The 26253-nt window shown below is 43.3% G+C and overlaps 1 protein-coding gene across 5 annotated transcripts in view; it reads right to left on the bottom strand.

The window, feature by feature from the left end:
• Nucleotides 1–26253, bottom strand: part of LOC114853122 (inactive N-acetylated-alpha-linked acidic dipeptidase-like protein 2) — a 539927-nt gene that overhangs the window by 386315 nt on the left and 127359 nt on the right. For 4 of the 5 annotated variants that reach the window (XM_055508329.1, XM_029146091.3, XM_029146093.3 and 1 more), the window contains one exon: nucleotides 1673–1709. The exons of the other annotated variant lie outside the window; for it this stretch is intronic. The gene's annotated coding sequence lies outside the window, so the exon portion shown is untranslated. The remainder of the gene's footprint in view (nucleotides 1–1672; nucleotides 1710–26253) is intronic. 5 annotated transcript variants of the gene reach the window in all.

Here is a 26253-nt window from a genome sequence, read left to right on the forward strand (position 1 = left end):
GTGTGTGTGGCAAGCTGGCAAGCTCCTGCCTGAGCCCTTCATCTTGGCTCTGGCTCTTATTGACTGTATCAGAGGCCATAAATCATTGCGTGTATGTGTGTGTGGTTTGTGTAAAAGGCTCAGTGACTGGATGTGGATGTGGATGTGAGCAGCAGCACACACACACACACACACACACACACACACACACACACACACACACACACACACACACACACACACACACACACTTTTGCAGGTCAGAGATGCAACCAGGCAGAAGTGAGGTTTGTGTGTGACTGATCCCTGACTGATGAGGAGCAGCCAGACTGTTGGACATTAGACACGATCTACCCGTCTGTTCTACACACTGCGTTGTGAACGGTTTAAATAGCACACACATACCAACAGAATGGCTCATGTGGGAGAAAATTAGCATGGGAGAGCCATTTGCTACTCAAGATAGTAGGGGTTAACAAAAGGGCTTTGATGTTTCCACGGGAAAGACAGAACAAGGAATGTAAGGAAAGCATGTCTATTGATCAATGGTCTGTGATATTCATGTGGGAAACCTTGTGGTATCATGACATGCTGTGCTGTCAGCTGTTGGTTGTTCCTGGGGGGTCATCAAGCATTTGGTTTAGAAAGAATTTGTGTTTTTACTTCTTTTAATCAAAAGAATGCTGATAAGAAGGGGAAGGGTTTTTTCAATATCAAGGACCCGTCAACATTTACATGTGGGGGTTTTGTAATGGTTTAAATACAGGTCTTGTGTCCTCAGTCCTTCAGTGGATACTTTGTACATGCTGTAGTAAGATGTGCCTTACGTCTTAGAAGTATTGTGATTGTGATCCACTCCGTGTCGACATGAGAGTAAATTTTGAGATGGTTCATCACACTGACATTGTCCTGTAGATTTCTTAAAAACAAAGATTTCCACGACATTCATTTGTATTAATGTTTTGTCTTATTTAGTGACTGTCTCTACATGTTTTGAGCCTTCTGTCTGTCAGGGTGACGGCAGGTCAAATGCAGATGTCTTACGCCTGTATCTGACGTTAACTGCCTCCATTAGCATTTCCCAGAGTGCTACTGGAGCGAGCAATCAACGGAAGCAGTCAACAGATGGGCCATGGGCCCCGTCATAGGTGTGCGTACACACCAACACACGGACAAAGACACAGTCATGGACTAAGTTACCGATGACACCAGAGCAAAACAGCGGTGTTGATGTTTCAGATTCTCAAATTGCAGCGTGTGTGGATGTGTGAGTGCAGAAAGCCTGGATCTGAGCAGCGTTATCAGTTGCTGCTACCAAGTTGTAGAGATATCATTGGCAGACGTCCAAATGCAGCTGCACAAAGGAACAATGGCTAAAACTGCAATTTTGTATTAATATTAAAAGGTTACTTACTTTTATAACAATGGCATCTTAGAAACAGAAATATTTCTCCTGCCACATGTTGTGACATTGTTTTAGTTTAGTTTAGTTTTACTTTTCCAGACATGTTTTTAATTACTGCCTCTATTACTCATAGTCTTGTTTCATCCATATTGCACAGTACAGATCATCACACAGTCTTTGAAATCTGTCAGATGTTATGGCAGTAGGAAAGTGTGTAGCCTGAGTGTGGGCTGTTCTAAACAGTGGACAGATGTGTAGTTGTGGTGATGTGGCAGGTGTGTTACTCACGGCCACTGTGCTGCAGACATCTGCTGTTTCAAATGACCTGAAAAATAAAGATAGAAGAGATGAATGAATAGAGGAGCAGCTGTATTATTTAATAGAGTGCAGACAATTTTTCTCCGACATTTGAAGTTTTGAAGAAGCCTGGAGAAGAGTGAAGGATGAGCAGCAGCATATTTTACAAACCATCTCTTCCTCTCTATCTGTCTCTGGTCCCCTGAGGAGGCAGCTTTGGTATCACCTCTCGCAATGCTTTACTTATTGCTCTGTCTGAAAACACCACAGATAAAGGCTGAGGCAGAAAAAGTGAGAGCGAGAGAAGCCCCAGTGAATTTACAATATCTTGCAGATGGACAAAGTGGGTGGATGTGCTTTTTTGTTTGAGTGTGGGTGAGTGTGATAGTGACTCCTATGCAGAGAAAGGTTTAGGGAAAACAATGAGACAAAAAAGAAACCATTTACAAAAGATTTCTGAGATATAGATTATCACCAGTAGCATCACCTGTTGTTGCTATTTTCATTCTATTCTTATTTCTACATGCAACATCCCATAATTACTGTACCTTTCCTTTGTGCATAGTCACCAATAAGTAAAGGAATATTTTCATTTTTTAAGGAAAATATTATGTATAAATAAATAAGTTATATATTCTGATTGTGAACAGAAAAAAGCAAAACCATAATCTACAATTGCCACATTACTTTTCATTGTTATGGTGGCTAATGTTTTTATTTAATGACAGGCAGTGTGAACCATGATGGTTCATTCATTAGTTCAGATAACGCATTACTGAAAGAAGCGTCTTTGTAAACATTTGCAGCAAGAACAGTTTCATACAGTGAACTCAAACTGGCACGACTGTACAAACAAACAATGAAGAAGAAGTGGGTGAATTCTAGGACACAAAGCTGACCAGGTGTGCAGCACTTGAACATTATACATCATACTAACATGGCTACAAAAACATTTTAATAAATTAATAATTCAGAGGTCTTTGCCACTTAAAAAACTAGCAATTGTTGGACAGACAGGTAAAAGGTGAACAGTGTTTTTATAAATAGGGAGATTTCCCTGAGAAGGGCTCATGGTCTTCAATGGGGGTTTACTCCATTGGGCCTGACGCAGCTTTAAAACAGGACCAGAGTGAAAAGGTAGCTATTTATTGATTACCTGAATGGAGTAAAAGGGACAAAGAACATTAGTACATCTTAAAAAATTGCACTGAGGAGGAGGAGTCCACAAAAATATAACATGCTGATTTAGAAAACAAAGATGAAAATACGGCTTTTAGCAGAAATCCTAGTCATTGTTCCTCATATTTACTGTGGAAGTCATGGGAAAATGTGTTAATGTGAAATTATTAACTTCAGCTACAAGAGGTCTACTGTACACACAGTGAGCTGTGTGCACTGTGAGCACTGTGAGTGCATGTACAAGATAGAACGTGTATAGAAAGTTCTTTTTTTTCCTCAAGGACATTTGTAATTTCAACCGGAAGTCTAGAACAAAAATATCAGTGTCGTAATTATGCAGAGGTGACAAAGAAAAAGAAAATTAAAGCAGAGGGGGCGTGTGGGTTGGAGAAGGTGATAATCAACAAAAGAGGCCTGCTTTCAAGTTGGAGAAGATGTGACCAAATGAAGCTGTTTTCATCGCGGCCTAACCTCAGGCTGTCTTTTATCTCCATCCCTTTTTCTTCTTTTTGCTTCTTTCATAGCAATGAGCTCAATTATTAACTTTTGCTCTTAAGTGCTGAAACGTTGCCTATGTAATAACTTTATTTCAAAGCCAGCACATTTCACATTTAAATGCACCTGGCTGCACGCTGAAGCTTTGTAATTGATATTTCTCTTTTTAGTCAGGTTTCTTTAGCGAAGATGATGAGATGGTGGCAAACCTGGTTTGGCTAATGCAGAGATGTCAAGTCTATTCCATCAAGTAGCAAAAAGAACTTGGGTTGGAAATATTCAATGACACAGATAATAACAAGAGGAACACAAGGTCAAGGTCAAACGTCAAACAAGATGATGAAATAAATAACATCCTATTTTTTGTTATAATAAAACTGTACTAAAATTCAACTGAGTGGTTATATAAGTGGTTACGTGAAAAGACAGAATGAAGCAGAATAAAGTAACAGAAGAGGAAAAAATAACTGCATTAAATGTGAATGTTTCCAGCAACAATTGGCAGTTAGTTCTTTTACTAAGCCTCTAACACTCACGAAAAAAAATGGTAAAGTGGAAATTACTTGTTCTACAGTTGTCCTGACTCACTTGGGGTTGGATGACCAATAATAAAAAGGTGCTACACATGCTAAAAGGAGACTTCCTCTCAGGAGGTAAAGGAATATGTCTGTCTGTTTGTCTGTTCTCCTGTCTCTCACCATGGCCACCCCCACTCGAGCATCCTTCCTGGTTTTTCTCTGCTGCTCCCACCTTACCACCCCTGTTAGTCTGTCTCTTACTTTGGTTTAGTTGCCTCAGTGCATTTAGTTTGTTCTCTTTGACCTCTGATAGTTGCTTAGTTTGTTTGCTTTGTGCCTCCCTCTATTTCCGATCTGTTTATCCTTGTACCCCCGCCCCCCTCTCAGCTTGTTCTTAGTTCTTGGTTTGTTAGTCAATTTGATTTCTGCATTATCTTCTTAGTGTTCTGTTTTGTTTGCTTTTAGCAGTTTTTTTTTGTCATAGTTCCTGTTAGAGTGAGTTAGAGTTCCACTAAATCCTGTTAGTTTGTTGTCATGAGGCAACATCTGTCACAACCTCTGTCTACCAGTCAGTGTGAAAGTTCGCTCAGTCGAAAATGTCCCTGGTAGGGTCTCCCAAGACAAACAGGGCTTGGGTGACAAGTCAGATTAAGAGCGGTTCACAAACCCTGTTTTGTCACCCAATCCCTTGGGTCTTGGGTGACACGCCTCTGCAACATTGCGTGGACGAGGGGGACAGTTTCAGGAGTGGACAACCGGGGTGGTTGTCCCTCTTAGCAAAAAGGGACAGGAGTGTGTGGGGGGATCACACTTCTCAGCCTCCCCTGGGACCCTCAGCAGGGTGCTTGAGGGTTTGTGGGAGTTTGCCCAACCAGTCTACAAGCGTTTTGTGGATCTGGAGAAGGCATTCGACCGCGCCCCTCGTGACATCCAGTGGGGAGTGGTCCGGGAGTATGGAGTCCAAGGCTCTTTGTAAAGGGCAGTTCAGTCTCTGCACAACCAGAGCAGGAGCTTGGTTCGCATTGCCAGCAGTAAGTCAGATCGGTTGCATGTTGGACTTCTGCAGGGCTGCCGTTTGTCACCGGTTCTGTTCATTATTTTTATGGACAGAATTTCTAGGCGCAGCCAGGGGCCAGAGGGGGTCTGGTTTGGGCACCACAGGATAGCATCTCTGCTTTTTGCAGATGATGTTGTCCTGTTGGTTTCATCGGGCCAGGACCTCCAGCGTGCGCTGGTGCGGAGTGTGAAGCGGCTGGGATGAGAATCAGTTCTTCCAAATCTGAGGCCATGGTTCTCGACTGGAAAAAGGTAGTTTGCTCTCTCCAGGTTGGAGGAGAGTTCCTGCCCCAAGGAGGAGTTCAAGTATCTTGGGGTCTTGGGGTCTCTGAGGGAAGGAAGGAGCGTGAGTTTGACAGACGGATCGGCGCGGCGGCTGCAGCAATGCGGTCGGTGTATCGGTCCGTCGTGGTGAAGAGGGAGCTGAGCCAAAAGGCAAAGCTCTCAATTTACCGGTCAATCTACGTTCCTACCCTCACCTATGGTCATGAGCTTTGGGTCATGACCGAAAGGGCAAGGTCACAGATACAAGCGACAGAAATGAGCTTCCTCCGCAGGGTGACTGGGCGCTCCCTTAGAGATAAGGTGAGGAGCTCTGTCACCCGGGAGGAGCTTGGAGTAGAGTCGCTGCTCCTCCACATCGAGAGGAGCCAGTTGAGGTGGCTCGGGCATCTGGTTCGAATACCTCCTGGACACCTCCTTGGTGATGTGTTTGGGGCATGTCCCGGTTGAAGGCCAGAGGAAGACCCAGGACACGCTGGAGACTATGGGTCTCAGCTGGCCTGGCAACGTCTTGGGTCCCACCGGAAGAGCTGGAGCAAGTGTCCAGGGAGAGGGAAGTCTGGAACTCTCTGCTCAGACTGCTGCCCCCGCCTGTCTGACGCTGAAGGAATAATGGCATTATCTATTCTCTATCTATTATCTATTCAGTCTCAAAAGTCTAAGCAGGCTGTTGGGCGCTACGACGCTGGCTCCGCCAATCTGTCTGTTTGTTGCAATAGTAGACTGGTGTATTTCATTTATTAGTGTATTTTATCATGTATTTTTGTTAAGCATTAGAGAAGAGATAGAAGCTTGCTTATGTATTAGAGAAGGCAGGATGTGTGTGTGTGTGTGTGTGTGTGTGTGTGTGTGTGTGTGTGTGTGTGTGTGTGTGTGTGTGTGTGTGTGTGTGTGTGTGTGTGTGTGTGTGTGTGTTTATTTATTTTAATATATGCGTTGATAAAAGGGTGACAAATAACACTGCTTACATTTTAACCGCTGTGTCTACTGCCAGTGAATATAAAATCTGGAATACAACCTTGCCTTGTTTACCCAACATAAATTACCTTTGAGTATCTCCTTGCTAATCAACCTGAGAACACAACGCACGCACGCAAGCGCGCACGCAATAAAAGACTTGCTTCTCACACTTCTGCAAAGTCAGACTAAAATATTTTGTCCATAAATGCCTGAGGGGCCTGAAGCACTTTGCATGTCATATAAAATTTCATACGCTGCCTAAAATCAGTGTAAGGGCAGCTATAAAAAGCCTCATTCAATCACAAAGGAACACTGTGTGCCACAATAGCTCACATGGGTGGATGCAGGATAAATATACAGGTTGCTAAGCAGATTTTATAACATGTAGTAGTCAGGGAATATGATGTCTTTACTGCACAATAGCTTGTTTGGCCTTGATTTTTCAAACATGTATAAGTGAGACAAGTACAGCGTTAGCAAGCAACAAATTCACTACGACAACTTTAGTAACACTATTCTTTCAGGTCATCGTTTTGTTTTCCCTGTGCACAGCTGCCGTTTGATCTCCCTGCACTCTACAGTACCTGCAGACTCCATTCACGAGTCAGTGAGTTACTGTAACAGTCTTTTCAAATCTCATTTCATCCTTACGTCTGTGAAAGAAACCAGACGAAGTTTTCTGTAGAACTGCTTCGGCTGGTTTTTGCAATAAAACAACATGAAAATAACTTGTACAGCTGGAAGATTTGTTTATTGTATGTGAGGCTGAGTCTTCACTCTAGACCTGCATGATCTAAGCAGATGGTCAGTTTGGAAGTACTGTCACTGCTACTCCTAATTTTACTGTCAGAATGTTCATCTGTTTCCACTCCAACTTTGCCTCCCTCTCCTCCTGCCCATCCTGTCTTACCTGATCATTTCTTGCTCAGTCCCTTGAACCTTGTCATGGTGATTGCCTGTGCAGTTCAGTGTGGTGTTCTAATTTCTGAAAGCCCCGTGACTATTGCTGCAGGTGTAGCTCTGGTGGGATTGATGCGTTATAAAACCTTTTTTTTACTGTTGTGACATTACAGGGAAAAGCAGCAGGCTGTGGACTCGCCATGCTGGACCTCTCTCCTGAGACGCTCCGTCACTCCCCGGCCTACATTCTGTATATGTTCACATTTGCTCATTTCTCACCTTTAAACTCTCCCTTTCCTTTTGGTGCTGTCCTCAACCTCCCGGTCGTCTTCATTCATGTTTTGCTGACATGTGTTACACGTATGTTTTTTTAAAGCAGCTGATCAGTTTTATGATGTAATGCTTTGTTAATCTCAACTCTTAGGGAAACCTTTCAGAGTCATTGATATATTTGCCTTTAATACAGTACATTTAGTTGTGTTCACTCACATCATGTCATTTAATGACGTTCATTTTCATTCTGAACACTATTTAATTGTTAATGATATTTTTAAGATGGATTAGAAAGACTTCCACTGCATTAAGCCATTTGCTTTGAGTAATAAGCATTAGGTTGTTTATAACAACATGTAAAAGTGGCCAGTCAAGGTGAAGTGGGCATTTTGGCTGTTTAACTAAACACTTCCAAGGACCATTATACTGTATGTGCTTCTTAATGGTAAAGATTCAAACTCCAGCAGCTGTAATCAGTCAGACATGAGGACATCCTGTGATTAAACAGTGGAAAAAGTGGGTAAGCATGTCAACCGAGGCCAATGTGTTCAAAGTATTAAAAACAGGAATGTGTGCAGCAGAGCTGATTGTGTCCAAGCTGGGTTAGGGGTTATGAGACAGCTACACAAAGTAGGTGTCAGGCTGTTTTTTTTCCAAGCCAATCAATTTAACCAGACAATCGCTATATTGTACTGCAGTTGCTATAGGTAACTTTATTGTGAAAATAGATACTTAATAGTTACTAAATTGGAGCTCAACTGCTCTCTCCACCACACACTTGGACAGAGACATGTTTTTTTTATCCTCGCATACACTGACAGAACTAATATTCAAGGACCAAAGGTCCTACTGTAAATTATTTGGAAGACAGCAAGTTGTTGCACAGTCTGATATTCAGGGTTACTTGTATGAGTGCAGTGCAGACCAGTTACGCTGAGGAGGACGAGGCTGCTAAATCCAAAAGGCGCCCGCAAGGAGCACGGTGATTTGTGCAACCAGCTGCTGAAACCAAGCAAATCTGTTAAGTAAACAACCGGTGCAAAATAAATAAGCAGGGATGTACCTTAGGCTGACACATTCATAACTAAACAACTGTTGTACTGTGGTTTACCTTGGAGATTAATACTAATACCAATAATAGTGCTAAGGAATGTGCACATACTCATACAAACATATACATACAATATACATACACATGTGCATTGTTATACATATCCCATACTACTTAATAGCCATGACATACAACACCACAATTTCCATATTCACACATTATTGATATTGGTAGTGATAAGTATCAGTAATACTTACAGTTGGATTTGGAAAGTGTCCCACTACAAGATTAGTAAGGCTGTAGCTTAACATTGTTCACCCAAAGGGTGAGGCAGACGTTGGTGCATGAACAATGCCACTTGTGGAAGCCAGGGTGATGTGAGGGGCTCGGCCACTACGCCCATCCAACAAGCAGAGGAAGGAATCCTAGCAGCCAGGGAGCCCACACACCTTCAGTTCCAGGAGGGCAGGTGTTGCGATCCTAGCCGCCCACACAGAGCCCCCCAGGCAGAGCTGCAGCAGCCGCAGAGACAGCACCCGAGGTCAGAGTGGGCCACTGTACGTCAACGCTGTCCTCCCCATGAGAACCAGAAGCAAACCCCCAGTCCGCCACCCCACACGAGCGGAGTGGGGCCTACCCCATCAGTCCAACTATATCCCCCAGCACACGCACACACACACACACACACACACACACACACACACACACACACACACACACACACACACACACACAAACAACTACTCAATCATACATGAACCCATGCACTTTCAGATACATTATCACACCCACACCATTCACTAGGTCTCTGGCCTGTCTCCACAGTCCTGAATGACTGTATATGACTAATGCAATTGAAACTGCAGATCATCCTACTTTGGGGGGAAGGTTTGGTGGAACCACTTTCAGGTAGCCCCAGTCCCTCTATTAGTAGGACGCCCCTCCCAGACCTAAGTAGTGTGGAGTGATGTAGTTTGGGAGCAAGGTAACGGGGTCTGCAGAGCCAGGTTCCAGACAAGCTCTGCTACCCATCCCACCGCCCCCTGTAACCCCCGGCCAGAAATAGATACATAAGACCTAGGGACCGCAGTACTACTGTACCACTATTTGTGTGTGACCATGCTTTTTTGTCACAGGTAGTTTTTAGGGCTGAACAAGACACAGCACTGAGCCGACATATAAATTGCAGATAAGAAACCTTGAAAAAATTTTTAACTGGGATAAAAAGAAAGGCGAAGACAGACTGAGATAATGAGACAAACGTAAGTCTTGAGGAAACATGACAAAACTTATGTAGCGATCGGCTTCACTGTGACTACGGTGGGAGTCAACGAAAGGCCGCTATGTTTACTGTGTCTTAAAGTGTTGGCAGCGGACAGCATGTGTCACAGTCTAGATCATTTAGTCACTGTAATTACTCATTTCCGGTTTTATTTTGTCACCACTTCCTGTCGCAGTCATCGTTAGTTTTCAGTCAGCCTTGCTCCCGGTTCTAATCTACTCACCTGTCTGTCATTTAGTGATCACCATTTAGTATTTAAGCATCACCTCTAAGCCCAGCACCTTGCCAGATTGTCTTTTGTGTCCTTGCCAGCAATCCAGCGTTAACTCACATATTGTCTCGTTACCGATCCTGTTTTCCTGACCTTGCTTTCCGCCTCGCCTGTGATACCGCCTTGTCGTAAGTCCAACCGAAGCCTGTCTTTTGACCACCGTTTGCCAGATCCTTGCCTGTACTTAAACCTGCCGTCTTTGTGTACCGACCCTTGCCTGCCTGACCATGAGCTCGAATAAACCTTGTTGTTCACTGAGCCTTGTCTCCGCTGTGCGTGTGGGTCCGCTACCTAGAGCGCCGTGACAGCATGAAGCCAAACAAGTTAAGGCGTCTCTTAAAGACATTACAACCCAATCACGCTGATAAGTCGTTGGAGTTTTGCGTACTGAGTGTTGTCAGGACACTAACTGTTTGGTGCAGAGGTTAGTGCTGATGCTAAGGTTGTAGATTGTAGATCTCTTGACCTAAAAAGCTGAAAGAATTTAGTTTTTTATCATATTCTGAGACAGGGGGGCACAAATGTTTACTTCTTTCTGTGGGGAGCATAACAGAAAATAATTGAAAAGCACTGATTTAAATGGATTATAGTTCACATGTTTTATTCTCTAACATGCAGAAGCCTGGACAAAGGGTTTAGCTCTTTGTATTCGTGCAAAGGCACTGACTACTTTAGTCAAGTTGAGTGGACCTGGTTCTGTTACGAACGAGGGGCAAACTAGACCGAACGGTTACTAAAGTTAGAACGAGGGTCAAACTAGACTTCACGAGATTCTAAAAACACGCTCCTTGAGCGGGGAGAACTACGGCTCTCACAGAGCCGGGAGGAGAACGCGCTCACACTGAGCGGAGGCTTCAGGCGCCACGCCCGACGCGCTTCCAGCACACAGCTCTCTGTGTAATCCCTCACACAGACACCTGGCCGCAACCGGCAGACCAGGTCGCAGGGAACACAAGAGAGGGGGGAGACCCCAAATGCACGACCCAAACACAGTGTCTTAACAGTTAACAAAAGGTGGTTTATTTAAATACAACAAAAACTCACTGCACCGCAGGACTCAGTTCAACACAAAAGGAAGAACTAAAAATCACTGCAATGCAGGAAAACGATTAACAACCTATCTAAACTAAAACGCTCCGTACACTACGGGCAAAAATCCTAAACATGAAACATACGACCTAAACATAAGACACTCACAAAAACTTACGTGGTGGGACAGGACATAAACAAAACCAAAACTCCTTGCATCACAACTCTCCTCAACGTAACAATGGTGTAGCATCCAGCTACACCAAGCGTACAGACCAGCAATGTGTCAAACAAAAAACATCCCTTAAATACAAGACAAGACAGGTGAACCCAATCAAACTAATACAGGAAACACAAGACAGGAAACAAGGACACAAAACCAAAAGGGTGAAACCAGGCTGCCCCTGGTGGCGTGGAAGCCGAGTCACAACAGGTTCTGTCTTGGCTAACAGGAAGCAGCTTGTTAAGCAGTGATAATAGTGCTACACCACCACATTGTGGATTTTCAAACATAGCCTAGTCACATGACATAAGGTGACGAAGGTGGATGCTGCCTCCGTCACCTTAAGGGATGGAGTTCTGCTTCTTGGGCACCACAATCAACCAAGAATACCACAGGGATCAGCACATCTGCTGCCTAACAGAGAGGCTGCATATGTGGGGGCTGAAGTGGTCCCAACTGCCAAAACCAATAATGGTGCACCTACACTCTGCTATTGTTGAGTCCACTCTGAATTGTTGCACCACTCACTGGAATTCTGCCTTTGTTACTAATAAGACAAAGGCATACATAGATACAATAATAAATAGTCCATAACATTTATTATCTATGGGGTGGCAGGTAGCACTGTCGCCTCACAGCTAGGAGGTTTGGGTTCTGTATGTATACGGTCCAGCAGTGTACACAGCAATGGCATGCAGTGAGGTTCATGATTGGTGAGGCACTGACTTCTCCAGAGTCAGACTTACAATAAAAGAACTTGAATGAGTATCTTTATGTTCACTATGGACAAACACAATTACTTTAATTATAACAGAGGGGACCAAAGAGTTATACTGGCTTTAACTTGCTTTACTCACTTAAAACAGAACTTTGACTTTAAAAAATACCACTGCACCTAACACACTTACTGTACAATGGACATTAATAAAAACATGAGACTTTGCTTTCAGTTTTAGTTAAAACACCACTTGTACTTTCTAGTTTTAGTTAAAAATCTAGTTATTTTTTAGAAAACTGAAAACTATTTGTGGTCTTATATATTTTATACAATATCCCGTGTTACTGTAGTCCAGACGTTATCACAGGTTGAAAACGGTACAGCCGGTTTGTGTCTTTTCGGGTGCACCAGTCCATTTGAAAGGAGCAAGTTGTCTTCTGTCCCGTAGTTTGAAGTAGTGATGTGTCGTTTGTGAACGATTTGTTCAATATGAACTAGTCTTTTATGTGATTCGGGAGGAAGGAGTCCTCTCAGTGAACGACACGTTCAGTATGTGCAGTTAAAAAACAATGGTAGAGAAGATGCAGGACATCAGTCACGTTAATGTGGTGCATATTCACTTGGTTTTCACATGGTTTGAATTGCTAGTGGTCAGTATATAGTGTTTGAGAATCGCGGCAATTATTACAACACCCACAGCGCCACCTGTTGTAAATGAACAAAATGAACGACTGACTCAAAATGATTCGTTCACTTTACTGAACGAGACTTAAAGATCCGAGTCAGTTGAAAGAACGGAACTTCCCATCACTAGTCTGAAGCAAACCTTTAAGCTCCGGCGTTGGTCTTCCATCAGTTATGAGCTTTTGTTTTGAAAATGTCTTAAGCTGACTTATTTAATTCTCCTCCATCTTGAGTTGGAAAATAAGCTTAATGAGTTCGTTTACTAACACGTTGGAGCAGCGCCAACGTCACTAGCGTGAAGAGGCGCCTGGCAAAATAACAACAACAGAGAATCGCGTGACAGTAGCAGCCAAGCACCTGTCGGCTTCCGTAGAGGCTGTTTCCTTTCTTGCCTCATTTCAGGTTTCCTTTGCCCGTTTTTGCGCGATCAAGGAGGTAATTATGTCAAACACACATCGATAAACGCATTTATGAGCTTGTAGAAAGTGACGGTAAAGAACAAATATGCATTTTGTAGGTTACAAGCTGTGAAACAGGAAGCAATTGCTCCATGTATTAACCCATGTAATGACGGCAGGAGAATGGGAGCTGGAGCCCTGGGCTGAGGCTCGGATCCTCTCTTTCTCCCCATATTAGGGGAGCTTATTGTGCATATTCAGCAATTTTAATTAGAAAAGTGTAGAGGAAATATATTCATAACACAGATTAATGGACAGATATTGATTTCTATTCTATGTCATTATGTATTGATATTATGGTATTTTGTAAGGCAAGGTGAGGCCCCGCTTACTCTGACAGCACGTCACTGGTACACAGCCACACAAGCTACACACCATTGAAAAGTTTAGACTCTCGTTTTTACAACCATATAAACCTTTTCCAGCAACAACAATCACAAACACAATCATCAAATGCTTAAAAACAAACATACATTTACATACTATAAATTTTCCATCACTTACTTTTGACTACTGTCTGAGGCCATGCATGTCTATTTCTGTTGTGTTTGGTGTCATTCTGTCTGTTACGGTCCAGCGATAACTGTATACATAACTGTATATATAACTGTATATATAACTGCAACAAATTCTGTTTCTTTCTTTGAAAACTAGTAGGAGATTTATTTCCATTGACAGCAAGCTCAATAATGTAACCTTAACCATTTAGGAACTACAACCATTTTAATTTGAGTATGCCAAATCGGGTCCTAATGCACAAAATGGGGCTTAGAAGCTAACCTAAACCGTATTAGTATCTTTGAAACTGTAGATCAGAACAAAAGTTGTGAAGAAGTTTAAAGACTGATTTAGTTTACAAAAAAAGCTTGGAACATGTGAAACAACAAGCACTGTTCAATCCATCATGTTACCACAATACCAAGACATGAACATTCACCTGAACTGACAGGTTGAGAACAGGAGCATTTATCAGAGGAACCCCTGGCAGCGATCCATAGCTCAGGTGGGAGACTCTGTCCAAGAGACAATTATTAGGTGTGAACTGCACAAATTGGGCCTTTGTGGAAAAGAAACAAAGCGATAGTCAGCCATGTAAAGGACAAAGCCAATGTGGATGAAGGTGCTTCAGTCCAATGCAAAAGGTGTGGCAACATCTAATCTCACTGAGTTTCAGCAAAACGCTGATTCTAGATGTGAAGCTGATGAGACACGTGGACATGGACACACAGCAGACTACTGTAGGAACAAGCTCGGGCCCTTCCAGGGACACAGTCCAAGAAGGTCAACACTGTAAATATTTTTAAACTATAACCAGTCTCTGCTTCCCCAAAACACAAACCGCCTATTAAGTCCAGTCCCCAGAAGGTGATCTGCTGGATGCAGAGCATGTACTCAACATGCCCTTTAAACATGAACAAGCACTTAACCAGATTGTGAGCTGATTACTGAAAACAGAACACATTACTTTGGACCATGGGAGGAAGTCCAGGTACCCGGAGAGAACCCACGCAGAACATGCAAAATCCACACAGTGCTACCCACTGCACTAGGTGCCGCCTAAGGGCAAACATAAAAACTACAAACAAAGGGAAACGAGAACAATGAAAATAAACTCAGTAAAATTGCTAATGCAGGCAACATTCAAACAAAACAACGGAATCCGACAGTAGAACATACACAGACAGGCACAGGACACAACCAGGAAGTGATGTAAATAAAGATAGCAAGACACAAGCACCCCCCGGAGGCCAGAGGGATGAGCTGTGACACAAAGCAATGTACCATGGCCTCACTAAAATCTGTCTTTATTCAGTCTTACTTTCCAAGAACATGCAGGGACTCAGGTACAGCTAGTTTACAGCACCAACACACAACAACAATACTAGTAATATCATCCAGTATTTAAACACACTGATTGCAGTGGTATTTTTTAAGGCCAAGATGTTATGTTATGCTACTGTGTCCTTCCTTAGAATCACTGCTTCCTTTGGAGCCATGCAGATGTAAAGTACAAAGCCATTTTGCTACAGATGGGAATATATATAGAACCTTAAATAATAATGCAATTCGAATTCCCACTTTATTTATCTTTCAGGAAAGACAATTTACTAAAGTCCTACAGCACAGTCCTTAAACAAAGTCCCTCCCTCTGCCCTCTGCTACAGTCGAGAAATGTGGGAACACCCTTAGTCCTGTTGACCTGTCTTTGGACACAGTGCCCTTCATCACAACTGCTGCTTCATACAAAAGAGCAATAGATAAAGAAAAATGGGAAGGGCTAGAGTCTTAGACTAGCATTGTGGGAAAAAGAAAGAACAGCAATCTCTGCCTCCCCTCTTTATAGAAACTCCTTGATGATAGATTGAATGAAATTTAGATTAGCCTTTATGCTTGACCCGCTAACTTGCAATGACAGAGAAACAGATTGTAGCTGCTAGATAAAAGGAGCGAGAGGACACAGGTAGAACGAGAGAGGGAACGTGGAGCAATATGACAGATAGAGATGAATGAGGGAATATAAGGTTTTATACAAGTCTGGAAATGAGAAAAAAATAGGCATGAGAGGGAGATGAATGTTGTGAGAGGGCGATGGACAGACAATAAAGAAGATTAGAAAAAATGAGTGATGGGGGTGTTGATGGGATTAAATTTGTGTGTGAGGTGGAGAGAGACAGATGCCAGAGGTAACCTTCCCCCCGTCCTGACTCTAGGAGGAACGTTCCCACTGTGCAGCACATCACGGCTGCATATACAGTACACAAAAACAGGGGATTGATGCAGATTTGAACAAATCTAATTCACTCATTTCATGCATAACTGGGTGCACTTATAAAAGACAGCCTATAATGTTGAGAAATGCAGGTTCAAGTAGTCAAAAGCTATCTTAGGATAACATCAGGCTCACTCATAGAATATGAACAGCATCACACAGTAACACAACACACAACAACATCAGTTTGTGACACAAGGACTAATGCAGGAATAATTGGGGCTAACTGTCTTGACAAGCTGTCAAATGTTGAACAATTAGGTGTGTTAAATGGCCTTGTAATGGCTGTGGTACATGTCGGCCATATGGATGGGCCCCACTGAGATCTAACTGTTGGCAAAGGGCCCAAGACTCATCAGAGACGGGAGGAGATTGAGTGTGCACAGGTGAATGGAGAGCATAAAGGATTAATGCCATGTACATGTATGAAGCACCAGGATGACGTGAGGCTCAGAAGAACATCCAAATAAAAAGATAACAATGAATGTAGACAGAAGTAATGGGTTTGGTCATGTAGATGTAACCCGCCCTCTCGGTCTCTGTCGTGCGTCGTGCTTGGAACGTCCAGACCCCTCCGGCTGTCTGCGCTGTGTTCTGGTCGTGATTTGTTGAGGGGTGTGGGCAGCACAAAGACACCAGACGCTGAGTAGTCGAAGTTGCGGCCGGGACCTACGGTTCCGCTTTTATTCTTTCCACAGAAAGCAAGAAAACATCATATCTCATCATATCTCTAATCAACAAAAACAAAAATAAATAAAGAAATTCCTATCTGTCATAAATAATACCACAGGACAGTTATGAAATCTAAATGAAACACAGCCATTGAAAATAATTATATATTAAACACAGAACTGAGGCGAAGCTACTGTCCGATATTATAAGACACTTAAGTAAATAACCAATTTGCTTAGTGCAAACACATAAATTCTGAAAACAAAATATAGTGCAATGTCTAACACAAATATAAGACCTAATACATGCCCCCGATAAATGCCAGAACTCAATCCATTATTAAGATAATACCCGGTGGTCATGCAGGTGCTCACCTTTCCACAGAATGCAAGAAAACATAAAAAAAAATCCCGCGGCACCCAGAATACAACGGGTCCGGGAGTACGGTGTCCAGCGAGGGACAATCCGCGCTCCCAGCCCTACTACAGCTGCGGCGCCACCTAGTGGTCGTTACCAAATGACTGCCCTACATACACACACACACACACACACACACACACACACACACACACACACACACACACACACACACACACACCTCACCCTTGTACTGACATCAAAGTGAGGACCTCCATTTACATGATGCCTTCCGTAGCCCCTTACCCTCACCATCACAACTACAGGCAGACATCGAACCTTTGTTCTATTCAGAACCAAAACTCCATTCTAACCTCAGCACTAAAATCACATCTTAAACAGTGAGGACCGGCCAAAATGTCCTCACTTTGTCAAAATGCCCTCACTTTGGTATAGTAAATTACAAATAACACACACACACACACACACACACACACACACACACACACACACACACACACACACACACACACACTACCTCATTTGATAATGTTCTCATTGCAGGCCATGGAATGTGTCATTGGGATTAAAGAACCAACACTACGTACGGTTTAAATCTGCTTTTCTTCTACATTCAGTTTCCTCCCTGTAAAATCTAGGAAGGGATTTTAAATCCCTCTCCTTACCTACAAAGCACTAAAAAATTAGGCTCTATCACATCTTAAAGACCTCTTAATGCCATCTAATCCCAATAGAACCATTCGCTGTCAGAGGGCTGTGCAGATAGAGATGGAAGGCGTATACATATATGTATACAGAATACAGCGGCATAGTGTACTGTACGTAGTATATGGTATACTGTAGAGTCATAATTCATGTTTTACATGCACTTGGTGGACATGATGTTTGGACAGTTCTATTCCTACTTCCTCATCCACCAACACAGATGTCTAGATACCTAATTCCACATACTGTACAGTCAGAACAAAGAACAACAGACAATAGAAGAGGGACTAAAACTCCTGCTGGCTTTGCCTGAGTGTGACCTGTCTGCTTATTCATTAGCAGTCACTCGACATGCTGCAGCATCTAACAACACAGACAACGCTGCTTTCCATTAAGAGCCTCTTATCCTGCCATCTACTCGCTCAGCTCTCTCCCTGCAGACTCCCTGACTTTGATGACATTGCTTCAAAGCAGTTTCACTTTTACTTCAATCTTTAATGAAATAATAGCAGTGAAGTAGAAGTGATGGGCATTTACGCCAGTTTTAAAGAGAGATTTCAGCCGCCTACAAAAATTTAACAGGCATGTTACTGTGAAATGAAACAGTCAAGCTTCTAAGAAGGAAATTGCACTGTGTGACTTTGGAGAAAATAAATAGTTTTTAGGATTCTCTCTAATTTTCTTGTCTGACTTTGATGACTGCAGTAAAAAGGAGTCATCAGAGACGAGTGAAAGACCCACTGGGTGCAAACAATTAGCTTTCTCCAACTTTGATTTGTTTTGTTTCAAGCTGAAAGCAATAGGTTATAAATATAACATTTGAAAGTTGTGTGCTTTGTTGTATAGAAATCAGCGGCATAAAACAGCGAGCTGTGTGTCTCCAGTGCTCTGCTCCCGAAGTGGTGACAGCTTGTTGCTTCTGTTGTAAAAGAAGGCTCTGCTTCATAAAGCAATAAAAACATTTTATGTTCAATTTTCCTGTTTACTGGTGTTCATTTACTGTGTTTGGTGAAGTCTACTCAACATGATCCATATTTATAAAACACAGTTTTTAATCATCTGAGTGTGCTGTTAATATTTACCAGCACTGTTCCTTGATTGCGATGAACAGACTCATAGTGCTGCTGCCTGCTTCTCGGCCCAGTGACAGCTAATTAAAATAAAAATGCTAATTAAGTGGAAGAGATTTAACGAGGTCCGCAGCCCAAGACAGGCCGGACAAGCTGCTACTGTACGGCTGGAATAAATAACTGTTTGGGACTCTACTAGACCATATCATAGAGTGATACTCTAGACCAGTATCACTTGCAAGTTTGACTGGTGGATGTGGAATAGGTTAACAGTTTAAAGTGATTTAGACCTAATATCTTGCCAATAATAGTTACTGTTAGTTACTGTCCCCTCTAATTTAGTTGTGTAATAGTGAGGAAACATTTGTATTGACACCAAAATGCTTTTCTTGCCCTGAGTCTTGCATAGGCACAGGACTCAAGATCTCAAGGACTCAAGGACAGGTCTAAATGAGTCATTTGCTGTGAATGTGTGTGGGAATGACAGGGTTCAGCCTTCTGAAAGCAGTTACTGTAGCATATAACATGTAATATGGACATCTGAACAATGATAATGTGATCTGTCTGTCTGTGAAGTCTACACACCAAGCGGTGTGGAGCTCAATGGTGCTGCTTGTGCAATCTTTTGGCAACACAATAAATTAAACTAGGTTGTGTCTTAAACTAGAGGTCAAGTGAGCCTCTGCCCTCCACTGGATTATTGTAGTTTTCAAAACATGATCGACAATAAGTCAACGTCAAACAGGTATGAGATTGTAGGGTGATGCTAGGTTTATTGTCAGCTGCAGTAGATCTACATGAAGATCTACAGGGTTAGCATTTACCCACATGGATCGGTTGTAGATTGTGCGGGTCTCTGCTTTGTTCAACAATTTACTGGTTGCCAACTTTCAACATTAACGTTATGTCTGGGTGCACACGGCCCCTCCTCCTGCTCTCACACCAAGCGAAGGTCGCCATCACTGGGCATCGGCGCTTTGGCATCATTTCTGAAACTAAGCTACACCATTTAGCATGGTAACCATGACAACCTACTTACTACTTGCATTGAAAGTTTGCTCTCAGACATTTAAGCACAAACACCAATAAAAATACTGGGACAAAAATAAGAAAAAATACAAAACCTGTAAAGATAAAGATGTCATTGAGGGTGAAGGGGACTGTCAATTCAAAGGGCCCCTAATTGGTCAGTCTGGAGCATCTTTTAAAGGGACAAACAAATCTGCATTGTCACCTATTTACTGTATGCAGCGATCAAGCCTCAAATGGCACTATGAAGCAGTTACAGGTGTTTGAGGGAGATAAGAGCCTGTCTGCCTACTAGCACCCTCTATCCAAACACATTTAAAGAGCTTTAGCCACTGGGAAAAAGAAAAGGGGATGGGCAACCTGTCAGTCACTAGTCATATGTGTCAAAGGGACAGAGAGATGGTCGAGGTCCTCAAAGTCATCACACAAGTAATAATCCGTCAAAAAAGGCAAAGCAAACAAAAATATATTTGGATTTATCTAACTCTGAACCCAGTCACAATAATTACAATGAAAACTAAATACATACTGTACAGTGTGGCTGCCGCCTTGTAGAGATACAATAGGGGTTTACTGTTCTTTGATAAAAAACTTTCATCACCCCCCCTATGTAGACTTTATATTTACAGTACCAGACAGCCCTGTGTTCCCCAAGGTTACAGTGATGAACTCTGTAGTGTCGGCAGCTTGACTTGATTGGGTTTCTTTGTTTTGCTGCTGACCATTCTTAGAAAATCAGGCTCATGATCTTGTAGTACAAGTTTTGGTGAGCGTTTCCTGGTCAAGTGGTCAAGAGTTGTGCATTTATTTATGCTCATGATGAGGCTAAGTGTGTACAGTGGAAGGAACAAAGTTTTTGCACATGCGACAACCCCTTTTGTTTTGTACAGTACTTAGTACGTGTTTTGAGTTGGACTGGCTCTGTTGCCATACCGTTCACTTAGTTACCCTGCAGTTACCTTCTGGATATAACCCAGGTGGAACTCCACATCAGCCACCAAACCTTAGTTTCAACTCCAGACCAGTCTCTCCTACACTCAAAAAAAAATTCATGCCCCTAATAAAACAAATAGAAGGAGAAACATAGAATTTCAAAAAGTTGTCTTTTTTAGATCAAACATAATGCAAATATGCTGCAAACATATACTGTACACAATAACATCAAATAACTAAAGATGTGTCGTTCGTTAACGATTCGTTCAATATGAACAAATCTTTCCTATGACTTGGGAGGAATGAGTCCTTTCAGTAATCGATTCGTTCAGTTCCGTCCAGTACCTTCTCTCGCCACATGGCATCAGCTGCTTAAGCTCAGTCAGCAGGACGGGAAACAGAAATGATTCTTCAGGACTTACTCAACTGAGTCAACTTTTGTCTTACTCAATGAGTTGTTCTTTTGTCACGTGACAGACGAGCCGCACAGGCTCTGTAGAGCAGCGGGTGCTCCAGTTCGTTCCTGATTCGTTTCTAGGATGCCTATGGATTGTTCGTTCGTTCATATTTATTCATAGAATCATAATTAATTGGTGGTCTTTGATTCTTGTAGATGTGTAGTTTTATTGTGTGTATATAATGTAAAGTGTGTTTGTAATACGCTGCCACAATCTTTATATAATAATAATAATGTAATAATAATAATATTACCTTTTGGATAAAATGAATGCACCAGGTAATTATTTTAGGGAACTTATTGTTACTTTTTGCTTTAAAAGTCTCACTAATTATCTAAATAAGTTTTACTTTCACTTGTTCAGTACCAACCGTCACGTTAATGGCAGCTCAGGCTGCGCGGTTTATTTCATCGTTCTCCTTGTCATTCATTGTTCATCGTTCACAGGTCAGGCTTTGTGCACCAAGCACCAAGTACTACAGTTTGTTTCTGATTCGTTCATACGGATCTTTACGGATCTTTCATTTGTTTGTTCCTTCATTTATATTGTGACAGCTACGAATTATTCGAAATGATTCATCAGCTAACGGTTATATGAAATATCTACTCAATAATAAGATAATATGACTGTCTACTAACTATCTACCTGATTTTTTTGAGTGTACTGCCATAGCTTTGGTCTCTGCTTCAGCGCTTCCCAACTGCCGTTCACCATCCTGACAGTCTCCAACCCCCCTTGACAAAACATACTGTAGTCAAAGCATTGACAGCTCTGTTTTCCCCGCTTCAAACAGCTGCAACCAGTGCGGCATTCGGAAGTCGGTCGCAAGTCAGTCTCCGTCAGAGACTGACTGGTTCTGTTCGTTATTGTTATGGACACACTTCTACTGTACATGCAGCAAGTCTAAAGGGGGTTGGGGGTTTGGTTAGAAAGCCACAGGATTCCATTATTGATTTGGTTTGCACATGCTGTCTGGGGTGAGACTGAGCACCTACATATCTGATGCCAGAAAAGGATAGCCTGCTTTCTCCAATTGAGGGAAATTTCCTGTCTCAAGTGGAGAAGTTCAAGTATCAAGGGGTCTTATTCAAAACCAAGAAAATGATCAACAGACAGATTAGTGTATTGGTAGCAGTAAAGCAGTCAGTGTACTGTTCCGCCTGGGGCCAGAGCGGGCGACATTGTGTCTTATATTAGGCTCCTGTCTAAGGATAAACGTAAGTACGCTAAAATCGTAATACACGCAGGAGCTAAAGACACCCGGTTACGCCAATCGGAAGTCACCAAAACTAACATTGAGTCGGTGTGTTCGTTCGCCAAAACAATGCCGGACTCCGTAGTTTTCTCTGGACCCCTCCCCAATATGACCAGCGATGACATGTATAGCCGGCCGTCATCGCTCCACCGCTGGTTGTCTAGGTGGTGTCCTGCAAACGATGTGGGCTTTGTGGCTAATTGAAACCTGGGCTGATTAGAAGAGACGGCGTCCATCCCACGTTGAACGGAGCCTCTCTGCTCTCTAGTAACATGGCCATGTTGCTTAGTCTCCCCACTCCGTGACAACACAGTCACAGTCTTACACTTCTCTCTACACGCCCTCTGGCGGCTGTATGTTCTCTACAGCCGCCATCCACTCTTAGTCTTAGTTATAGTCACTTAGTCACTCTTAGTTATCGCATAGCAACTTTGTCTGCCCCCCTACCACCTAAACTATACAGGTAACAAACAAATCAAAGAGGAGTGACTTACCAGAATTTAATAAACATCAAAACGTAGAATAGAATTTAAAAGCTTCTACTCACCTTTAAACCACTTAATAATAAAGCTCCTTCTTATCTTAAACACCTCATAGCTATTTATGTTCCCAGTAGAACATTTCGTTCTCAGAGCGCTGGGCTACTTGTGGTTCCTAGAGTCTTTAAATGTAGAACGGGAGGCACACCTTTTGGCTACCAACCTCCTCAACTGTGGACCCAGCTCCCTGTTCAGATTTGAGAAGCTGACACACTCTCCACCTTTAAGATCAGGCTTAAAACCTTTCTTTTTAATAAAGCTTATACAGTAGTAATATATCGTCACAGGAACCATCTCTTAGTTAAGCTGCAATAGACATAGACTGCTGGGGGACTTAATTTATACACTAAGCTTCTCTGTTTCCTTCTACCTCCTCTGTCCAATAACCTCCCATCATTGTCCCATGTTTAACTAACCTTGTCTCTTTTTCTCCGGTAGTTGTGCTTCTCCACCCCTCTCTTTCTCCCACTCTGTCCTCACCTAACGGTATCACAGGTGTCCCTGGTCCAACCATCCTGCCTGTGTCCAGTCCAGTTTTTAGTCCAGGCAGGATGGTGCTTAAATGCTTAAAATTGCAGGAGTGAGGTTTAGATCAGTGACTTGCAATGGTGGATATAGTTTTATGCCCTCAAACATAGATTTCACACCAGTTGCCAACATGTGGTTTATTTTGTGATTACGCTCACAGATTTGCTGGAAAAAGGTTTGTTTAGCAGAGGTAAAACCCATAGCATTTCTGCCTTTTACTTACAGCACCTCCATCATATCACTTTATTGTTTTTTACATATGAATACAGTTCCATATTCATAAGTAAATGCTTACTGCTCAGCTTCGGTGCAGCAGCAAACTGACTTTTGAAGCTTTAGAGATGAGCCTGATTCACCTATAAGAGCCACAGAGAAAACCTCGGTTGAATTCTTCTCAGTCTAACAATCCTGTAAACAGGACTAAATACAGGCACTAAATGTCTGGCAAATCATCGGACAAAGCATCACAGACAAATCTAATCTGGCAGACTCATACCTCTGCATGAGAACGACAAGGCACCACATGAATAACGGTCCACCTAACGTCAAGTCAGTAAGAACATGCTGTGTTTTTTGACTGTTTGAATAGTGTAGCCTTTTCTGTCAGCTACCTAACGTATATCCAGTCCCTGCTCCAACCATCCTGCCTATGTCCAGTCAAGTCTCAAGGCACTTAGCACAAGCTAATTGACCAATAATATCGCCAGGAGCTTTGTGAGGTGTAATGTCTGTAAGGACAAAAAAACTTTATTTTCATGTACTTTGTTTTTTTTCCTTTGGTTTAAGTAAATAGTGTTTTGTGGAATACGTTTTGGTTTTGCCATGACTTTCACCTGGCCCGGTCTGCCGGAGGACCTTTGCTGGTGTTTTTCAGGGCTCACGAAAGAGTATGTGGAAGGGTTGAAGACATGGCTTCGGGTAGTGCAATTAGAGATTGACATCTTGGAGAAGGAATACTGGTGGTTCGACTACCCTGGTGTGAGGACGCTTTTCGCTCGGCTGGGTTCGATGCGAGAGGACCTGGAACGCACCCTGCGTGTCACACCCGCCAACGCTCTGTGTCCACGTCAGCCGCCAGCACTCGTCTCTTCCCCGATGCCACGATGGTCTCTGTCTCAGCCTGCATCAGCTGCTGCGTGTACGCCGAACCACTGATCCTGGCCTGTCATGAACCCCCCCTGCGACTATCGCCCAGTCACGTCTGAACCCCGCTGCACCTGTAGATCAGCCACGTCGAGCTCCATTGCAGTCACCTTGCCTAGCTCAACCTCCAATGCAGCCATCGTGCCCAGCTCTAGCTTCTGCTCGGTCAAGCCAGGCATTTATTTTGGTTCCTGTTGGCCCAGAAGAGCCCATTCTTGCCCGTGTTGGCCCAGAAGTTGCCGCGTCAGTCCCGAAGTGGCTGCTCCAGTCCACGTCGGCTCTAAAGCGGCCGGTCCAGTCCCCGTCAGCCCCGAAGAGGCCATTTCTGGAATTCCTGGTGGTCCAGAGAGGACCGCGCTACTCTCACTTCCTCGTGGTTCAAACTGGTTCACGCCGGTCCTGGACCTTTTGCTGTTCTGTGCAAAGGTGTTGTCCTTAGAGTTCCTGGTAGTTCTCAGATGAGCACGCCTGTTTCCTCCCTGGTGGTCCAAGGAAGATGACCGCACCAGTTCAGGTTCCTGTGCCCGCTGCTTGTTTGTGTGCAGGTGTTGCTTCCGGGGTTCCCGGCGGTCCAGCGTCGACCACATCTGCCTTAGCTCCTCGTGGCCCGGCACTGACCACGTGGGTTCCTGGATCCACATCTGGGTTTGTCGTTGGTTCTGGCTCTGGCTCCTCGTCTGCCCTCATCTCTGGCTCTGGTTCCAACTCCACATCTGCCCTCGTCCCTGCCGCCGTTTTGGGCTACTTGTCTGTAGTCGTCTCTGGCTGCGGTTCCGGCTCCTTGTCTGCTTGGTACGGCCACACACTCGTCTTGTCTGCCCGACTGGTGGCCTCGCCCTCGGGGCCTCCTGCCTCAAGGGTGGCGCTGCCTCCTCCGTCGTCAGCCCCCTCGAACCTCCTGTCCTCTAGATCGTCCTCGTTCTGGAGGACACCATCGCTCCCTGCGACCTCCCGGAGGCACCATGTTCAGACGCTGGCCTCCCAGACCTCAGGACTCTTCCCTGGGCACTAAGGTGCCATTCCGGCCCGGCGGCTGCTGGGCAGAGACGTTTCACATCTCTACCCTCCTTGAGGGGGTGTTTGGACTTTGTGTATCCCCTGTCATTGGCTTATCCTTCTAGACTTGTATGTTTGGTCATGCGTCTTGTTTTGTTTTGTCCCTCCTCCAGTCCTCCCTCCGCCCACCCTGCTCGGGTTCTGTGTTGTGTTTGGGCGCCAGGGAATTCGCCCTAGGGAGACCGTTTCTGTCATAGCCTGGACTCTTATGTTGCCACTTCCTGAGTCTTGCCTGCTCCCTGTCGGTACTGTTTCAGACTCTGCCTAGTGATCGTGAAATCTTATTCTACTGTCTTACTTTTGTTTTTTATTTAAGATTAAAAGCAGAGGGTCTCCCAGCTATTGGAACAGTCTGGTAAATTCTGATTTTAAATTAAAAAAAAAGTATAAAGTAGAACAAGAACACATTTTTTTGAGTGTCTTTATGATTTCAGTGGTCAGGTTCATAAAATTAAATATAGATCAATAAGTGAAGCCATTGAATTATTAGAAATGTTTTTTTTTTGTTAAATCAGTTAGATAATTATTGCACTGAATGTGAATTGAAGTAGTCTAGCAGATAAGTTGATGTCAATGAAGATTTTGAGTTAAATAAATATTGCATATAGTGTACTGAACTCAAAATACACATTTTGGCATTTTTTTGGCATGCCGTGT

The sequence above is a fragment of the Betta splendens genome, chromosome 4 (genome assembly GCF_900634795.4).
Source record: "Betta splendens chromosome 4, fBetSpl5.4, whole genome shotgun sequence".
In the NCBI taxonomy this organism is placed as follows: domain Eukaryota; kingdom Metazoa; phylum Chordata; class Actinopteri; order Anabantiformes; family Osphronemidae; genus Betta; species Betta splendens.